The following is a 14,932-nucleotide window of genomic DNA, read 5'->3' as shown; positions in this document are numbered from 1 at the left end:
AGACATCTTAATCCCCCCCTATCCCCCAGCCAGGCCATTTTCCCTAGACAGGCTGGGGGAGCAGCTGGGGTTGCCCATGTGCCCAGCCACTCTCTCACCTCAGGCAACTAGGGGCAACCTCTGCCCTCTGGGTGCCCTCAGGAACCTGGTGCCTAGGGTGTAGAGGGAGGGGAGGGGAGATTTCCAGAGAAGCTAGGAAAAGGAAGTCATTAGGGACAGTGAGTCAGCAGAGGCAATAGCCTGAGAAAGGCATCCTCTTCTTCTGTGGTCCCCTGTCAAGGAATTGGACTCAGGCATTCTGTGTCCCCAGCCCACAGGGGGAGGGGCAGAGGCAATCCTAGGCCCACAAAGTTGGATGGGAACCCTAGTCCAACCAAAGTGGGAAACAGATCCTCTTTTCTACCTAGACCTCATTCTAGTCTGGGGAGGGAGGGGAAGTGTTCTGGAGGGACCAAATAACCGATTTAGAGTGGTTAGTGGAAAACCCCAGAACTCGAACCCTGCTGTGCTATTTATCACCTGTTTTGGTATGTATTTCTTAACCTCTGGACCTGTTTCCTCATTAGACTAGGTCATCTCTAAGGGACCTTCGGGAGTTAGATCCTACCTAACCTAGCCCAGGACATTAGACCCAGAGCAGACTTCCCCTCTGTCACCCTCCCTTCCTCCTCCATACCAGTAATGATCCTGTAATGAGGGCTGGCGGCTCAGCCTGATATTTGACACCTTCACAGTTCAACCAGCCTCCTCTCCTCTTCCCTGTGCTTGCATTCATCAAGTTGACCACAGCTTTCCTATCCTTGCTCAGGCTACTAGTGCCACCTAAGATGAAATGGCTCTTTCTCTCCGCCTATCCCAGCTCTCTTCCAGCATGATCCACTCACCTGGACAGGGTTCCTCCTTCTGTCCCCCTAGATCTGGAGTTCTTAACCCACGGGGTCCATGAGCTTGAATGAAAAAAAAGTTACATCTTTATTTTCGTGAACATCCGGTTGAAATTTAGCATTTCCTTTCATCATGATTGTACCTCAGCCCCAACATAGTGAAGTCATTTTGCTCCTCTCTTAGAACGAAGGACAACAGCCAACAACGAGGATAAGAAACAGCACTGTCAGCAGCACCTGGGACTTAATCACTAATAGAAATCAGAGATGTTTTTGTAACACATGACAGTGGTCACAGATTATCTCAGAATAATGATTTCTTCTCATCGCTGCTTCAAAATGACTGTAGCTGGCAGACCCACTTCTAGATCCTATGTGAACAGTCTTCTGATGCACAGATTGCATGCAGATTTGGGTATTTCCTTTATGATCTTACAAATTCTATTCTCTGCATTTAAAACCGTGATTCTGAGAAGAGCGTCAAATTTCACACCTCCCTGTTTTGTCCTAGTGTTGAATGGAGCATTTTGAGTTTGAAGGAGCCACAGAGGTTGTATAGCCAGCCCAGTGATGTCGAACTCAAATAGAAAGGGAGGGGGCAGCTTGGAAGAGGAGGGGGCCGCTAAACCATCCATGAGGATTCCTACAAGCCTCATACTGATGTAAAAAAACACATATTAACATTATTTGTTTTATTTTTATTTATTTTGTTAAATATTTCTTCAAATCTGGCCTCAGACACATGACACTTACTAGCTGTGTGACCCTGGGCAAGTCACTTAACCCCGATTGCCTCACCAAAAAAAAAAAAGAAAAAAAAAGATTGTCAAACATCATCAAACATGTAATTGGAACATATTTAATTAAATAAAAAAAATTTCCCAGTGACATTTTAATCTGGTTCAGGTCACACTGGGCAGCCTGTGGATTTGACACCTCTGATCTAGTCTACCCTTCTCATTTTATAGATGAGGAAACTGAGGTCCACAGAAGGGGAGGGGCATGCGTTGGTCCCATGGGCTGTCAGTGACAGAGCTAAGATTCAAAACCACATACCCTTACTCCAAGTCCAGCACTCTTTGGGCTAAATCATACTGATTTAAAACCAGAAGGGTTGTCTCTTTTATGACAAGCAAGGAAGGTTCACCAATGGAGACATTTCAAAGAGATACTTTCAACTAACCTAGTAGTAGTTTACTCCATATTTTGAGGGTTAAGAGATTCCTCTCCCCCTCCAGCTCCCAAGAATCTGAATGTCTGAATGTCTCATTTTTCCCACACCCCTACAACACTTGTCATTTACCTTTCTGTCCTATTAGCCAATCTGATAGATATGAGGTAGTACCTCAGGATTGTTTTAATTTGCATTTCTCCAATCACTAGTGAGTTAGAGTGTTTTTTTTTTCAGATGGCTATAGGTAGCTTTGATTACTTCATCTGAAAACTGATCATATCTTTTGATCATTTATCAATTGAGGAATGGCTCTCATTTTTATAAATTTGACTCAGTTCTCTATATGTTTAAGAAATGAGGCCTCTATCAGAGAAACTTGCTTCAAAATTTTTTCCACAGTTGCTGTTGCTAACTGCATCTCCCTCCATCCTATCCCCCCAGTTTATTCTATTTTCTCTCTCTCCTTTCACTTTGTCCCTCCTCAAAAGTGTTTAGCTTCTGATTACCCCCTCCCCCAATATACTCTCCCTTCTGTCACAATCCCCCTTCTCTTATCCCTTCCCCTCCTACTTTCCTGTAGGGTAAGATAGATTTCTATACCCAATTTTGAGTGTGTATGTTATTCACTTTTTGAGCCAATTCTGATGACAGTAAGGTTCGCTCACTCTCCCTCACCTCTCTTCCACTCCACTGTAAAAGCTTTTTCTTGCCTCTTTTATGTGAGTTAATTTACCCTATTCCCTTTCTCTTTCTCCCAGTACATTCTTCTCACCTCTTAATTTTATTTTTTACATATCATCCCTTCATATTCCACTCACATCTGTGCCTTCTGTCTATATATACTCCTTCTAACTACCCTAATAATGAGAAAGGTCTTATGAGTTACAAATATAATCTTCCCGTGTAGAAATATAAACAGTTTAAGCTTATCAAGTCCTTTATGATTTCCTTTTCCTGTTTACCTTTTTATGCTTCTCTTGAGTCTTGTATTTGAAAGTCATATTTTCTATTCAGCTCTATTCTTTTCATCAAGAGTGCTTGAAAGTACTCTATTTCATTGAAATATCCATTTTTTTCCCTGAAGAATTATACTCACTTTTGCTGGGAGGTGATTCTTGGTTGTAATCTTAGCTCCTTTGCCTTCCAGCATATCATACTCCAAGCCCTCCTATCCTTTAATGTAGAAGCTGCTAAATCTTGTGTTATCCTGACTGTGGCTCCAACGTATTTGGATTGATTCTTTCTGGCTGCTTGCAATATTTTCTCCTTGACCTGGGAACTATGGAATTTGGCTATAACATTCCTGGCAGTTTTCATTTTGGGATACCTTTCAGGAGGTGATCAGTGGATTCTTTCAATTTTTATTTTACCCTCTGGTTCTACAATATCAGGGCAGTTTGCCTTCCCTCTTTTTCTTTATCTAAAAAAATATCATTATTATGATGTTATGATGGATAATTCCTTGGGCAGAAGGAGAAGGATAAAAGGGAAAATTGAAATTAAATAAAAAAGAAAGATAATAAAAATCAGTTTTTTAAAAATTAAGGGTAAAAATCAAACAATACATAATAGAAATTCAATTTTTTTTGCATACAATCTTCTTTTTCTGTGTTTTTTACGTGGAAATGTTTCTTGATGGTTGTCAGATTCAGAACAATAAATTAAAATTATCCTTTTTCAAAGGCAGTGCAATAATATACTCTCCTAGAAGGTTATTTGAGTATACTGGCAATACCTAACCCAAGAATGGAAGTTTCCAAAGTGGAACTTTTCAGAGCTTTTATGAATAGAAATTCTAATGTTGTGCTTTATAAACTCCAATTCCATTTAGCAAATGGATTTTAATCTGCAAGATGGAATGTGTATTTCTTTGGATCACTTAGAGTTTGGAAGGAGATAAGAATCTTAAGGGTAATAGAGGCACAAGCCTTTCTGATTGATTTATGAAAAAGAATGATGAAGCTGAGTGGAACTCAGGCAGGTGCTGGAAAGCTAGGAGTGCTTCTTGACACATGAACAGAGATCTGGGTAAGCAGTCTATATTTAACCATGTGTGAAGACCTGAACTATTAAGTCAAGTTTATAGCACCGCCTGGTGGCTCATGCTGAGTTTTATTCTGAGCAGCTATCCTAGGCCACACCCCTGGGAGTAACTTTCATATTGCAGTGCATACACCTGTCTTTCCACTTCTAATTAACAGGTAAGGAGTGGATCCTTTTGTACTGACAAAAATTTCCAGTGCCTGGCATACCCCTTACATGTGGGTGCTCCTCTGAATCCTTTTTTTGGCATCCGAGATATTTTTTATTTTGAAGTCTTGAACATTTTATACTTAAGGATATTTCATTTAGGCTTGATTTTTCCTCCACTTAACAGAAAAATAATAGTTTGAATTTTCCTTTTTAAAAAATTTTATCTTTTTTCTTCACTATATTTATTTCTTTCCAGTTTAATAGAGTATTTTCCCACCAGGATTATCATCCTTGCTTCATTGGGAAACATTTTTTTTTTCAGTTTTTCAAATCTTTCTTTTAACTTACCTTAATTTTTTTCTTTCCTCACTGTAGATGTCTTTCCAGCTTACAATATTCTGTTTGTTTTTCCCATTGGGGTTTGTTCTTCTGACCAATTCTGCCTCTCCCATAGGATTCCAAATGCAAACAACATGGTGATTCCCAGTGTGTTACTGCTTAAAATAATGATGGGTCTTCTTAATCAACCTCTTTGAAGTTGTTTGCTGCTGATTTCCCAGCAGTTCATTGCCTGAGGTACTGAATTCATTACTATTGCTTGCCTTTTCAGACATTGATTGATGGTGCCATCTTTAAGCTCAGGTTGGATAGTACATACTTTACATGTTTGTTCACATTAAAATGGAACTTTAACGTTTGCCAAGGACTTTACAAGTATTATCTCATTTAAGTCTCACAACCCTGGGAGGGAGGTGCTATTATTATCCCCATTTTACAGATAAGGAACCTGAGGCAGACAGAGGTTAAGCGACTTGGGCAAAGTCACAGCCTCAGACAGCAGTTGAAGTCAGGAATCCCTGCTCAGCACTCTATCTAGCTGCCTCCAGGGCAATACGAATTATTTGGTTGCACAAAATAATATATATTATTCTGGTTGTTATTGATTTGCTGAATGCAATTTGGGATTTGAACAAAAATGGAGCTTGAAATGCTAGAAAGGAGGTGTAAAGTGATGGATAGACGTTTCTTAATTCTAAGACTATAGCTGTTGGTGTTCAGTGGTTTCAGTCATGTCTGACTCTCTGTGACCCCATTTGGAGTTTTCTTGGCAGAGATACTAGAGTAGTTTTCCATTTCCTTCTCTAGCTGATTTTATAGATGTGGAAGAGACAAGTGGGGTTAAGTGACTTGCCCAGGGTCACATAGCTAGTAAGTATCTGAGGCTGGATTTGAACTCAGGTCTTCCTGACTCCCGCTCCTCTCAGTACTCTGTGCCATAGAATATAACATGACTGTAAAAATAAAACCTTGGAAAGAAGTACCAAATATTTGGAAGAATGAGAGTGCCAACTAACAAATTCAACCCAGGATTTGCCATCCAATTTTAGGATCGCAGGTTTAGGACTGGAAGAGATCCTAACTATTAAATCCAACCCCTAATTTTATGGATGAGTAACTGAGACCCAGAGTCACAAAGAGGGTAAGTGTCTGAAGCAAGATTGGAATCCAGGCCTTCTTGCCTCAAGATCCATATAACTGGATTTCATAGTTAGAGATCATCCAATCCTGATCATCCTAATCCTAATCAGCAGCCCCTAAAACTCCAAGGGAGGACAGAACCAGATTAAAATGTAATTGAGGGCAGCTAGGTGATGCAGTGGATAGAGCCCTAGAGTCAGGGGCACCTGAGCTCAAATCTGGCCTCAGACACTTGACACTTACTAGCTGTGTGACCCTGGGCAAGTCACTTAACCCCATTGCCTAGCCAAAAAAATAATAATAATAATAACTGAAAAATATTTAACAAAATAAACAAAAATACAATACAACATAAATAAAGTTAATTTGTGGTTTTCTAAGTCAATTTTCCTCCATCCTTTGTGAGTTTGAAACCACTGACAACCTCCTCATTTTACAGAGGAACATTTTGGGCCATGAAGGTGAAATAGTTGCCCCAGGTCACATAAATAGTAAGCCTCAGAGACAGGATTCAAACCCAGGCCCTCTGCCTCTAGAGTCCCTGACTGCACCTCCCTGTCTCCCTGGTGCTGGGGTCTGGATCTCTCTGACACAGACATAGGCCCAATTTAGTTCTCAAAAGACAACTGATATCCCCCTAAGGAAAAATCAGTAAAATGTGCATCGGTCACACACCCAAATTACGGTACTACAGAACAGAAAAAACAGGGGAGCACAAACATCAAAAGAAGGCCATCTTGTCTATGTGTACCAGTTCTGAAGGCTGCCAATCCTGAAATCCCATGGTACGAAGGCTTGCAAAAGCTAGGGCGATTTGTCAGGGGCCAGGATGTGCAGGAGACAGGTGCTAAGTTCCAGAAAATTACATTCAGCAAAAAAGAGAGAGAGAGAGACTTCTGACTTCGTGGTAGAGTAGATAGGTAAGGATGGAGAGGCACAGTGCAAAGTGCAGAAATGAACAAGGTGTTAATGGCACAAATGGGCAAAGGCTGACCATACCAAGGGGCATTGAATAGCATCACTTGGGCTTACTGAAGAACAGAAATGAATGCTTTGTAAGCAGATGCTACAAAAGAGTCAAAAGATAGGACAAGTGGGAGCGTCTTCAAAGAGGGGATTAACATAGGAAAATCCATCTTCAGCTCACTCCAGAACATCTGGGCATGTATGGGCTACAAAAGCAAGAAACCACCACTGGTCACCCAGACTTGAAGGCATAAACTCACAGAAATCCTTCCAATAAGTGGAACTGTGAGCAGAACCCCTCCTCTTAAAAATAATAATAATAAAGGATCTGGAGATCCCACAGGTGGAGGCAGCCACAGGGAGAGTGCAGCTGAAGCTACAAATGTGAACGAGGTAGTCACACGTATGCTCAGTGCCCTCAATGGGAAAGCCAACCATAAGTTTATCAGAGACTTAATGGAATCAGCCTAGCTTTGGGAAGCAAGGACAGGATAAGAGGCAGAGGTCACCCAGGTCCTGAAAACATTAAACCTGACCTCATCACCAGTGATTTAAGACTCTTAAACGGAAGGTGTGGAGTATCCTGCTTTGCTAGACCACAAGTCCTGAGTGACCATTGTTTTCTTGACATTCTATGAGAATGAGCAAAGGAGTCCAGATGAAAATCCTCATCCCACACAGAGATAGCTTTAAGAAGTTTTATTGCCATGTTGTTGTTCATTCTTTGTTTTGGAAGAGGTCCAATGACACCATGGATGAGGTCTCGACTTGTGCATGAATTGGATTGAAGTGAGGCAGAGTTATGCAATCCTCAGCCTCCTTTTCTCTTCCAAAGCCATCAAAGTCCGGTAGCAGGACAAAAGTCAAGCTGACTGGCAATGATCCAGGATTCAGTGAATGACCTTGGCTTCTTTGATGTCTGACCAAGCTCTAAGTGCTCCACTGCTTCAGCTGCTTTCATGGCTGTTGGAACAAATTGTTCTCATCCACCCATTCTGCCAGGTGACATCTTCACATGCTTGGAGTAGACATTCCCCTAACTTGCCGACCAGTTTGATGCCTATCAGTTTAAACCTCAACCTGCCAAGGTAGTTTGTACATGCTACAGCTTCTTGGAGGCCACAGGTGAGAGTTGGGTGAAGGTGGACCGAAGGTGAATAAGCAGCCCTGAAAAGGGCTTGGCAATGGAAGGGTGCTAGCCCTCCCTGAACACCCCATACACCCCTACAAGGGGAGGTGAAGAAGAAATGCTATCAGGGACAATCTCAGTGTGTGGCCTCGATGCCCAAGGTGGGCAACATATGGGGTGAGGATGGGAGGATGGGAGAGGTATCTATACTCTAGAGTCTAGAGTAGACCCCATATGGGGTGGTAACCCACCCTTTAAGAAGCCCTGCTCTAGACAAAGGCTCAGAGTCCCTCAGGGCTCAACCTTATAAATCAACCAATTGAGACAAAGAGCCAGTATGATGCCAATGAGAGACTCTTTTATTTATAGGACCAGTAAAATAAAAATATTTTCTTAATTACCTAATAAGGAGGAATGAACGAGGAGCAGGGAAGTATGAAGTAGAGGGGAATGTGAAAGTCAACACCATTACAGCAGAAAGAGGCTGAAACAGAGTGCTGGGGCCATACCAGTCAAAGCATTTTTCACCAGTTGGCATTTGAGTAAAGAACTTTTACAGACTACAAAAGGGCTAGGACTTTGTGGACTGAGTGATGGAGATCGTCTATATTTAGAATAAACGTAAAATTTGTGAAGGAAGTTGGCTCACCAAGAAGGTAGACACTGTATATAGGTGTGCCCTGAACCTAGTGGCCATCTTTGGAGAGTCAGTATTGGATTAGGACCAACTCCAGCTTTTCATGGTTGTAGAAGAACATTCAAACAACATGCTGGATTTGATACCTTAACTCCTTGATTGTCCATGTGTCTTATATAAAACCTTATAACACAAGAGCACTGGCTCCTCTGACTGAGAACGAAGCCATCGAAATTTGATGCTTCTGACGCTCCATTCCCTTGAGAAAGGTTCAGTTGATGGAGCTCACCATGGCATGGGGATGGCCTTCTTCCAAGATTGTTGTTCATCCTTTGTTGTCTAGGAAGACCAATGACACCAAGAGGGGGATGTCTTGACTTGCAAAGGAATTGGATTTAAGTGAGGCAGAGCTGTTGCAGTCATCAGCCTCACTCTCTCCTCCAGAGTCATCCGAGTCCAATGACAAGACATAGTTCAAAGCAACTGGCAATGGCCCCGGATGCAGTGGGAGACCTTGGCCTTTCTCAGCTAAGGTCTTCCCCAGCTCTCAGTTTGTCTGAGATAATGCACAATCAGTAATTAAAGGCTAGGTAAGAATCGAGGCAAAAAAATGACTTAGTTTACCTTCACAAAAGAATCCATCTGGGAGGGTAAGACACTCGGAGTTTCTTCTTATAAGAATGAGTGTGGGACATGTCCAAGGAGCACTCCTGCAAAATCCACCCCCTTGACTTCCCATCTTTTCAATGAAGATCTCAAGGGACTCTTCTCTATATGATGAACAGCTATAGATACCATCTTTTCCCCCCATCATCAACATTCATTGAGCATTTACAGTGTACTAGGCATAATAAAACATACCCAAAAACATAGTCCCTGCCCTTGAGGAGCTTACATTCTATAATCCAAAATACAACTTTCTCTTTAAATGGTATTTGGTGTTTGTTTGTTTTAATTTGCATACCCAGTTTTTAAAAGTTTTTATAGTATTTAATTTTTTTTCTAATAACATGTAAAGACAATTGGTGTTTTCTACAAGGGTAGTGAGGGAAGATTTTGCAGTGAATGTTGGGTCTAATTTAGCTCCACCATCATTTGGTGAGAGGATTGGGTTAAGGAAAGAGTTTAAGGCAGATAATAACAGACCATTCAGGGTAGGACCTAGAGTGAGATTTTTTTTAAGCCACTATCTCACTAAATTAAGAGAAGATTTTGTATAGCAAACAGGAATAGAGGCAAGAAGTCTGTGGGATACAAGCAATGGAAGAACTGAATCTCAGATACTGAGCCCAAAATATCATGCTATCTCTCCCCATACAACATCCTCCCCACCACTCTCCATCATCAGGAGTGTGGCTGGGAACAAGGCAGAAGGAGAAAAGGTGAAAAGGTATACCTGACAAATGGAACATGGGATTACAATCCAAGGCAGGTTATAAGAGTAGCAACAAATTCTTTTTACAAGGGACTTTGGAAGCCCAAACCTGATAGTTAACCAATGTCATCAAAGACCTGGAGACTCATAGCCTCTGTAAGTTAGAAAAATGCCACACCAAAAACATTTTACCACATGTTTTTGCAGCTGCAGTCATAAAAGGCTACACATTGAGATTGTGTATTCAACAGATACACATGGAATGACGTGTAATATCTATGGGACATCTACTTCCACCACGGCTGTGAGTGCTCCAAGTACCAGAGAAAACTATACCTGTGGCTGGAACCAGTTAGCCCTTCCCCTACCCCCCACCATGATAGGCCAATATGGAGTCAGTTTTCTTTGCTTAGACACAGAAGCCTTGTGAAATGACAATGTGCCAAAAGTACTATGATAGACATGTAAAACATGTATCACAATTCCACATCCTCATCTTGGCCACATCAGTTGAAAACAGACAACTCCCCAAAGGTTAACTCAACTCCCCTAATATTAAACATGAAACCCACAAGGGAAACATAAAAATCCAAATCGAAGTAACATAAATCTGTCATAAATCGTAAACAAAAACTATTTGTGGGACAAAAACTATTTGTGGGACAGCATGGATAACCAATGACCTGCCGTGTGAACTGTAGAATAAAGCAGACAAAAGTTGGAAGGCTGGATAACCCTCCCCTCCTCCCCCTGCTTCAGCTTCATGTCCTGGGGTGTCCGATGTCCAATCGGTCTCTCAGTAATTGTATTATTAGTGTGCTGTCTTCATATGATTTTTCCGTTACCATACTGAGTTCAGCAGTGGCTTTAGCCAAAGCTGTCTTTGCGAGGGAGCAGGCTTTCTCTGGAGAGTTCAGGCTCTCCTAAAAGAACACAGAGAATTCAAGGCCAGACCCAGTCTTCTCAGAGCATCTCCTTTTCGCTGATTTCAAATGTTTCTTGATATGCATGTTGTAAGTGATCGACTATTCGATCGATAATTCCTTTCTTGTCAGCATCAACAGCCACTTCCGCCAAAGAACAGTCTCCTTTATGCTTTGTGAACTGTTAGGAATCGAGAACTCTTCCAACAGAGACAGTACATCATTGCACTGTATCTCTTAGCTCAATCTCAGTTTTCTCTCTGTATTCTCGGGCCATCTGCTGTTTTTTTTTTTCCCTCAGCACCTTCTGTCTTTTGTTCCATTCTTGAAATGACCCTCCAAGATGACCTTTGGGCCTCTACAACATTTTTGTAAGCCACAGAGAGAAGATTCCTCTCCTCACTGAATAATTCAGCTCCTTGCTCAGTTAACAGACTTCACACATGTCTCTCAGCCTGCTCAGCCAGTTCTATACCAGCTCATTTTTATCCATCACTGAATATTCTGTGCCTGGAATGAATGGCAGTGGCAGCAGTGGGCAGACAGATGGGGTTCGAGTGGTCTCTGGGCAGCAGCACCAGCAATAGCGGGGCTGAGACTCTGGCTTTACCTCTCAGCTCCTGTAGAGACCATCTGAAAACTTGTCAATTCATGGTCAGTAAACACTTAAGTATCAACTAACATACCAGACACTGTAGTGCTAAGCGCTAGGGATACAAAGAAGCAATAAAGGTAAAAGACAGTCCTTGATTTCGAGAAGCTCATAGTCAAATGGTTGCTGGTTGATGGAATCATTGTCAAGTGTGGCAACCTATATGCATCACTGGTAGCAGTGGTCCAGGTTGTACACAAGAAGACTGAATGTTCATACGCTAGAGGACTTTGAATAAGAACTCTACATTGGACCACGGCAACATGTGAGGAGCTAAGGTGCCTGGAGGATCTGCTAGACAGCCAATAGTTCTCAGTGCTGGATTAATGGAGATTGGATCCTGCCAGGTATCTGGATACCGTCTGGTTCCATGGCAGAAGAAGACAAAGAAAAAGTGGCCTACATTTGCCCAGCTGGATTTTCCCAGTTTGAGTCTCTGCTCCAAGGTGTTTTAAGGGCACGTGCCACTTTTCAGAGGCTTCTGGAGGAAGTCGTTGGAGGCATGAACTCTGTAAACATGATGACATGGGTCTGGATGACTTCATTGTCTTTGAGAATGTCCTGCAAAAGCATGAGAAAAGATGGGTGAAAATGTTGGGTCAACTATAGGAAGTAGGTCTGAAACTGTGACAAATGTCGTCACACAGAACTTCTACATTGTATGTGAATCATCCAGCATCCCAGCAAGGAGAGATTACCCAGAGAAACAAAAATTACCTTCAAGTGGCCACCTCCAAAGGATCTTTAAGACCTAAGGACTTCTCTAGGATTTGATGGCTATTATCACAAATGTGTAAATTGTTCTGTTGTTATTGCTAAACTACTGAGGTGGCACTTGAATAGAGCTCCAGGCCTGGAGGGAGGAAGATTCATCTTCCTGAGTTCAAACCTGGCCTCAGACACTTCCTAGCTGTGTGACCGTGGGCAAGTCACTTCACCCTTTTGCCTCAGTTTCCTCATCTGTAAAATGAGCTGGAGAGGGAAATGGCCAACCACTCCAGTGTTTCTGCCAAGAAGATCCCAAATGGGGTCACAGAGAATCGAACACAACTGAAATGACTGAACAACAATGATAATCACTTATGAGCATGTATGATTGAGAATGAGAGGTAGATGGATAGGAAACATCATTTTGGTTGAGCCATCTGAAACCAGTGGGAGATGGTTAGATTGATAGGTGTGAACAAGCTTGTGATAACTTAGCCTGCTGCCCCCGGAGACGCCATCATTGGTCTGAGCAGACCTAAGTGTGCCTTTCGAGCTGCTTACAGGTAGATGCTAACCTGAAAGGCTTGGGAGCAGTCTTGGGCCAACACAGGGGCTATCACCCATCACATTTGCCAACAGAGTGAAACTCTGGGTGATGAAACTTCTCCTTCTATAATCTGGAGTTCTTGGCTTTAGAGTGGGCTATCACTGAGAAATCCAAAGACTATGAGTAGGGTGCTGAATCCCACATGTGGATGGCCACCAGTCTGCTGGCCTCTATTTTAACTAGCACCAGATTAGATGGTGGCTACTAGGTGTGGGCGGTGGTCTGTGACTTCAGACCAAGCTCCCCTTGGTCAGAGAAGGCTAATGTTCTGCTCCATGGTCCATATGACACAGAAGTTCTGGTGATGCTTGTTGGAAGGATGAAGGCAATTTTTGATACCCGGGGAACTTGTCTGCAGCCAAATGTGAGTGAACCAGAGTCTGAATTCCCACCAGAGTCCATCTCTGGTGTTTTTGAGTCTTGTGGGGCCTGGGTCTGGCACTACCATTGCAGGAGGTAAACAGCCAGGCCAGAGGCCTGTGGTTTCATCCCATTCAGTAATGAGATCAGTGAGGCCTGGACTCACAGGACACCAGGTTCCTGCAGCCCCCAAGGAACTGCCCTGTCCCTGACCTCTTGGGTTCCTGGTGCTGAGCTTCCTGCCCCCTCCCCTTCCAAGGCATTTCATCTCTATTTTCAGTGCCCATCCTCTTTCTTTCCAGTTTCATCAGTCCTAACTCCCCTGCCTTTCTTGGGGCAACCCCTCAATTTATATAAATCCCATCAGTTCCCCCAATCTGTCCATTTGCCTCCCTACCCCCTTCACCTAACAGATTTCATCCTCCAAGTACAGAATTATAAAATGTTAGGACATCGAGACCATCTCTCCCTCCCTCCCTCCCTCTCCTCTCTCTCTCTCTCTCTCCTCTCTCTCTCTCTCTGTCTGCACACACACACACACCACACACACACACACACTGTATAGTTGGGAATACTGAGGCCCCCAATCTGGAAGACATTTAACCCAAGGCTACCTACCTAGCCTCACCTCTGAACTAGAATTTGAACCTAGGCCTCCCTAAGTCCCATCCAGTACTCCTCCCTCCCTCCCCATTCCCCCAGTCCTCAACCTACAGCCCCTTTTCTCCAAGCATCCATTCCTCACACAGATCAGTTTGTGTTCTCTTTCCCTTCTTTGGGTCTTAACCTTGAGCTGATGAGACTCAAGTTTCTAAGAACCTAGGGTTAATTGACTCCAAGGTTCTAGGCTTCTGAAATTCCCTCGTTCTAGCCACCTCCCACCTCCTCCTTTTCCTTCTTCCACCAAAGAAACCCACTCCCCCACCCCTCCGCCTGCAGCCCAACCCCCACAGAAGCCTGCGTGAGTACCGTTTCCCCCGGGACTCCAGCAGACATGATGCAACCCGGCTCGGAGCCGGCGGAGAGAGGGGATGCAGAGATATAATTACAGCTCCGCTGTCCTCTCGGCAGGAAGGAGTGGACCCCGGGGACCCTAATCTAATTGTTAATAACTGAGCAACGACCTCTCCCCTCCTCCCCCTTCTCTGGTTCCGTCTGCTTCCCCTGACCCCCATCTGCACTGCTGGGATGGAGGAGTGTGGGCTTCCTTCCGTCCCACCCCTCCTGCTGTCGCAGCCTGAGTCTCCGTCCCCTTCCTCCCCCTCAGCGCGCCCATCAATGTGCCCGCGGGCACAGAGACGCCTCGCCTCTTAGAGACAACGATGGGGAGGTGGGTGGGGGGGTCTCAGTCCTGGAAGCTGCCCCCACTTGCGAGCGCACAGACTGCAAAAAGCAATACATGGGAGGGCCCAGCTGAGGAGCAAATACAGGGGGAGCAAACAGGAAGCAATACGGGGCTCATTTAGAGCTCCCTAGGGGGCAAGTGTGAGTACGTCGCCCACCCAGGTGCGGTGGCTAATAGGCAGGGTTCGGTTTGGGTCAGAACGGGAGACGGGCTAGGGGATACAGCCAAATATGGAGAATAGAGGGGACCAGGCGCGAAGAAAACGGGGGTTGGCCTCAGGGAGTGGTCCAGGAGGAGTGGGGAGGCTATCAGAACTGCCCACGGGCGGCCAGATGCGGCGGATGCTGGAGAAGAGGACCGGGGGCGGGGGCAGGACGAGCGCTCCCTCTCTCAGCATCTCCACCCTATCACTCCCACTGCCCCGGGGGAGGACGCGGGATTCCACTAAATCTAGATCTCTTGCTCCAACCACCCCCAAGCCCCGTGCCTCAGTTGCCCCC

Source organism: Phascolarctos cinereus, unplaced genomic scaffold (assembly GCF_003287225.1).
Source record: "Phascolarctos cinereus isolate Bilbo 61053 unplaced genomic scaffold, phaCin_HiC Scaffold_726;HRSCAF=1367, whole genome shotgun sequence".
NCBI classification, from domain to species: domain Eukaryota; kingdom Metazoa; phylum Chordata; class Mammalia; order Diprotodontia; family Phascolarctidae; genus Phascolarctos; species Phascolarctos cinereus.
The sequence above is the reverse complement of the archived record's forward strand: the minus strand, read 5'-3'. Positions refer to the sequence as shown.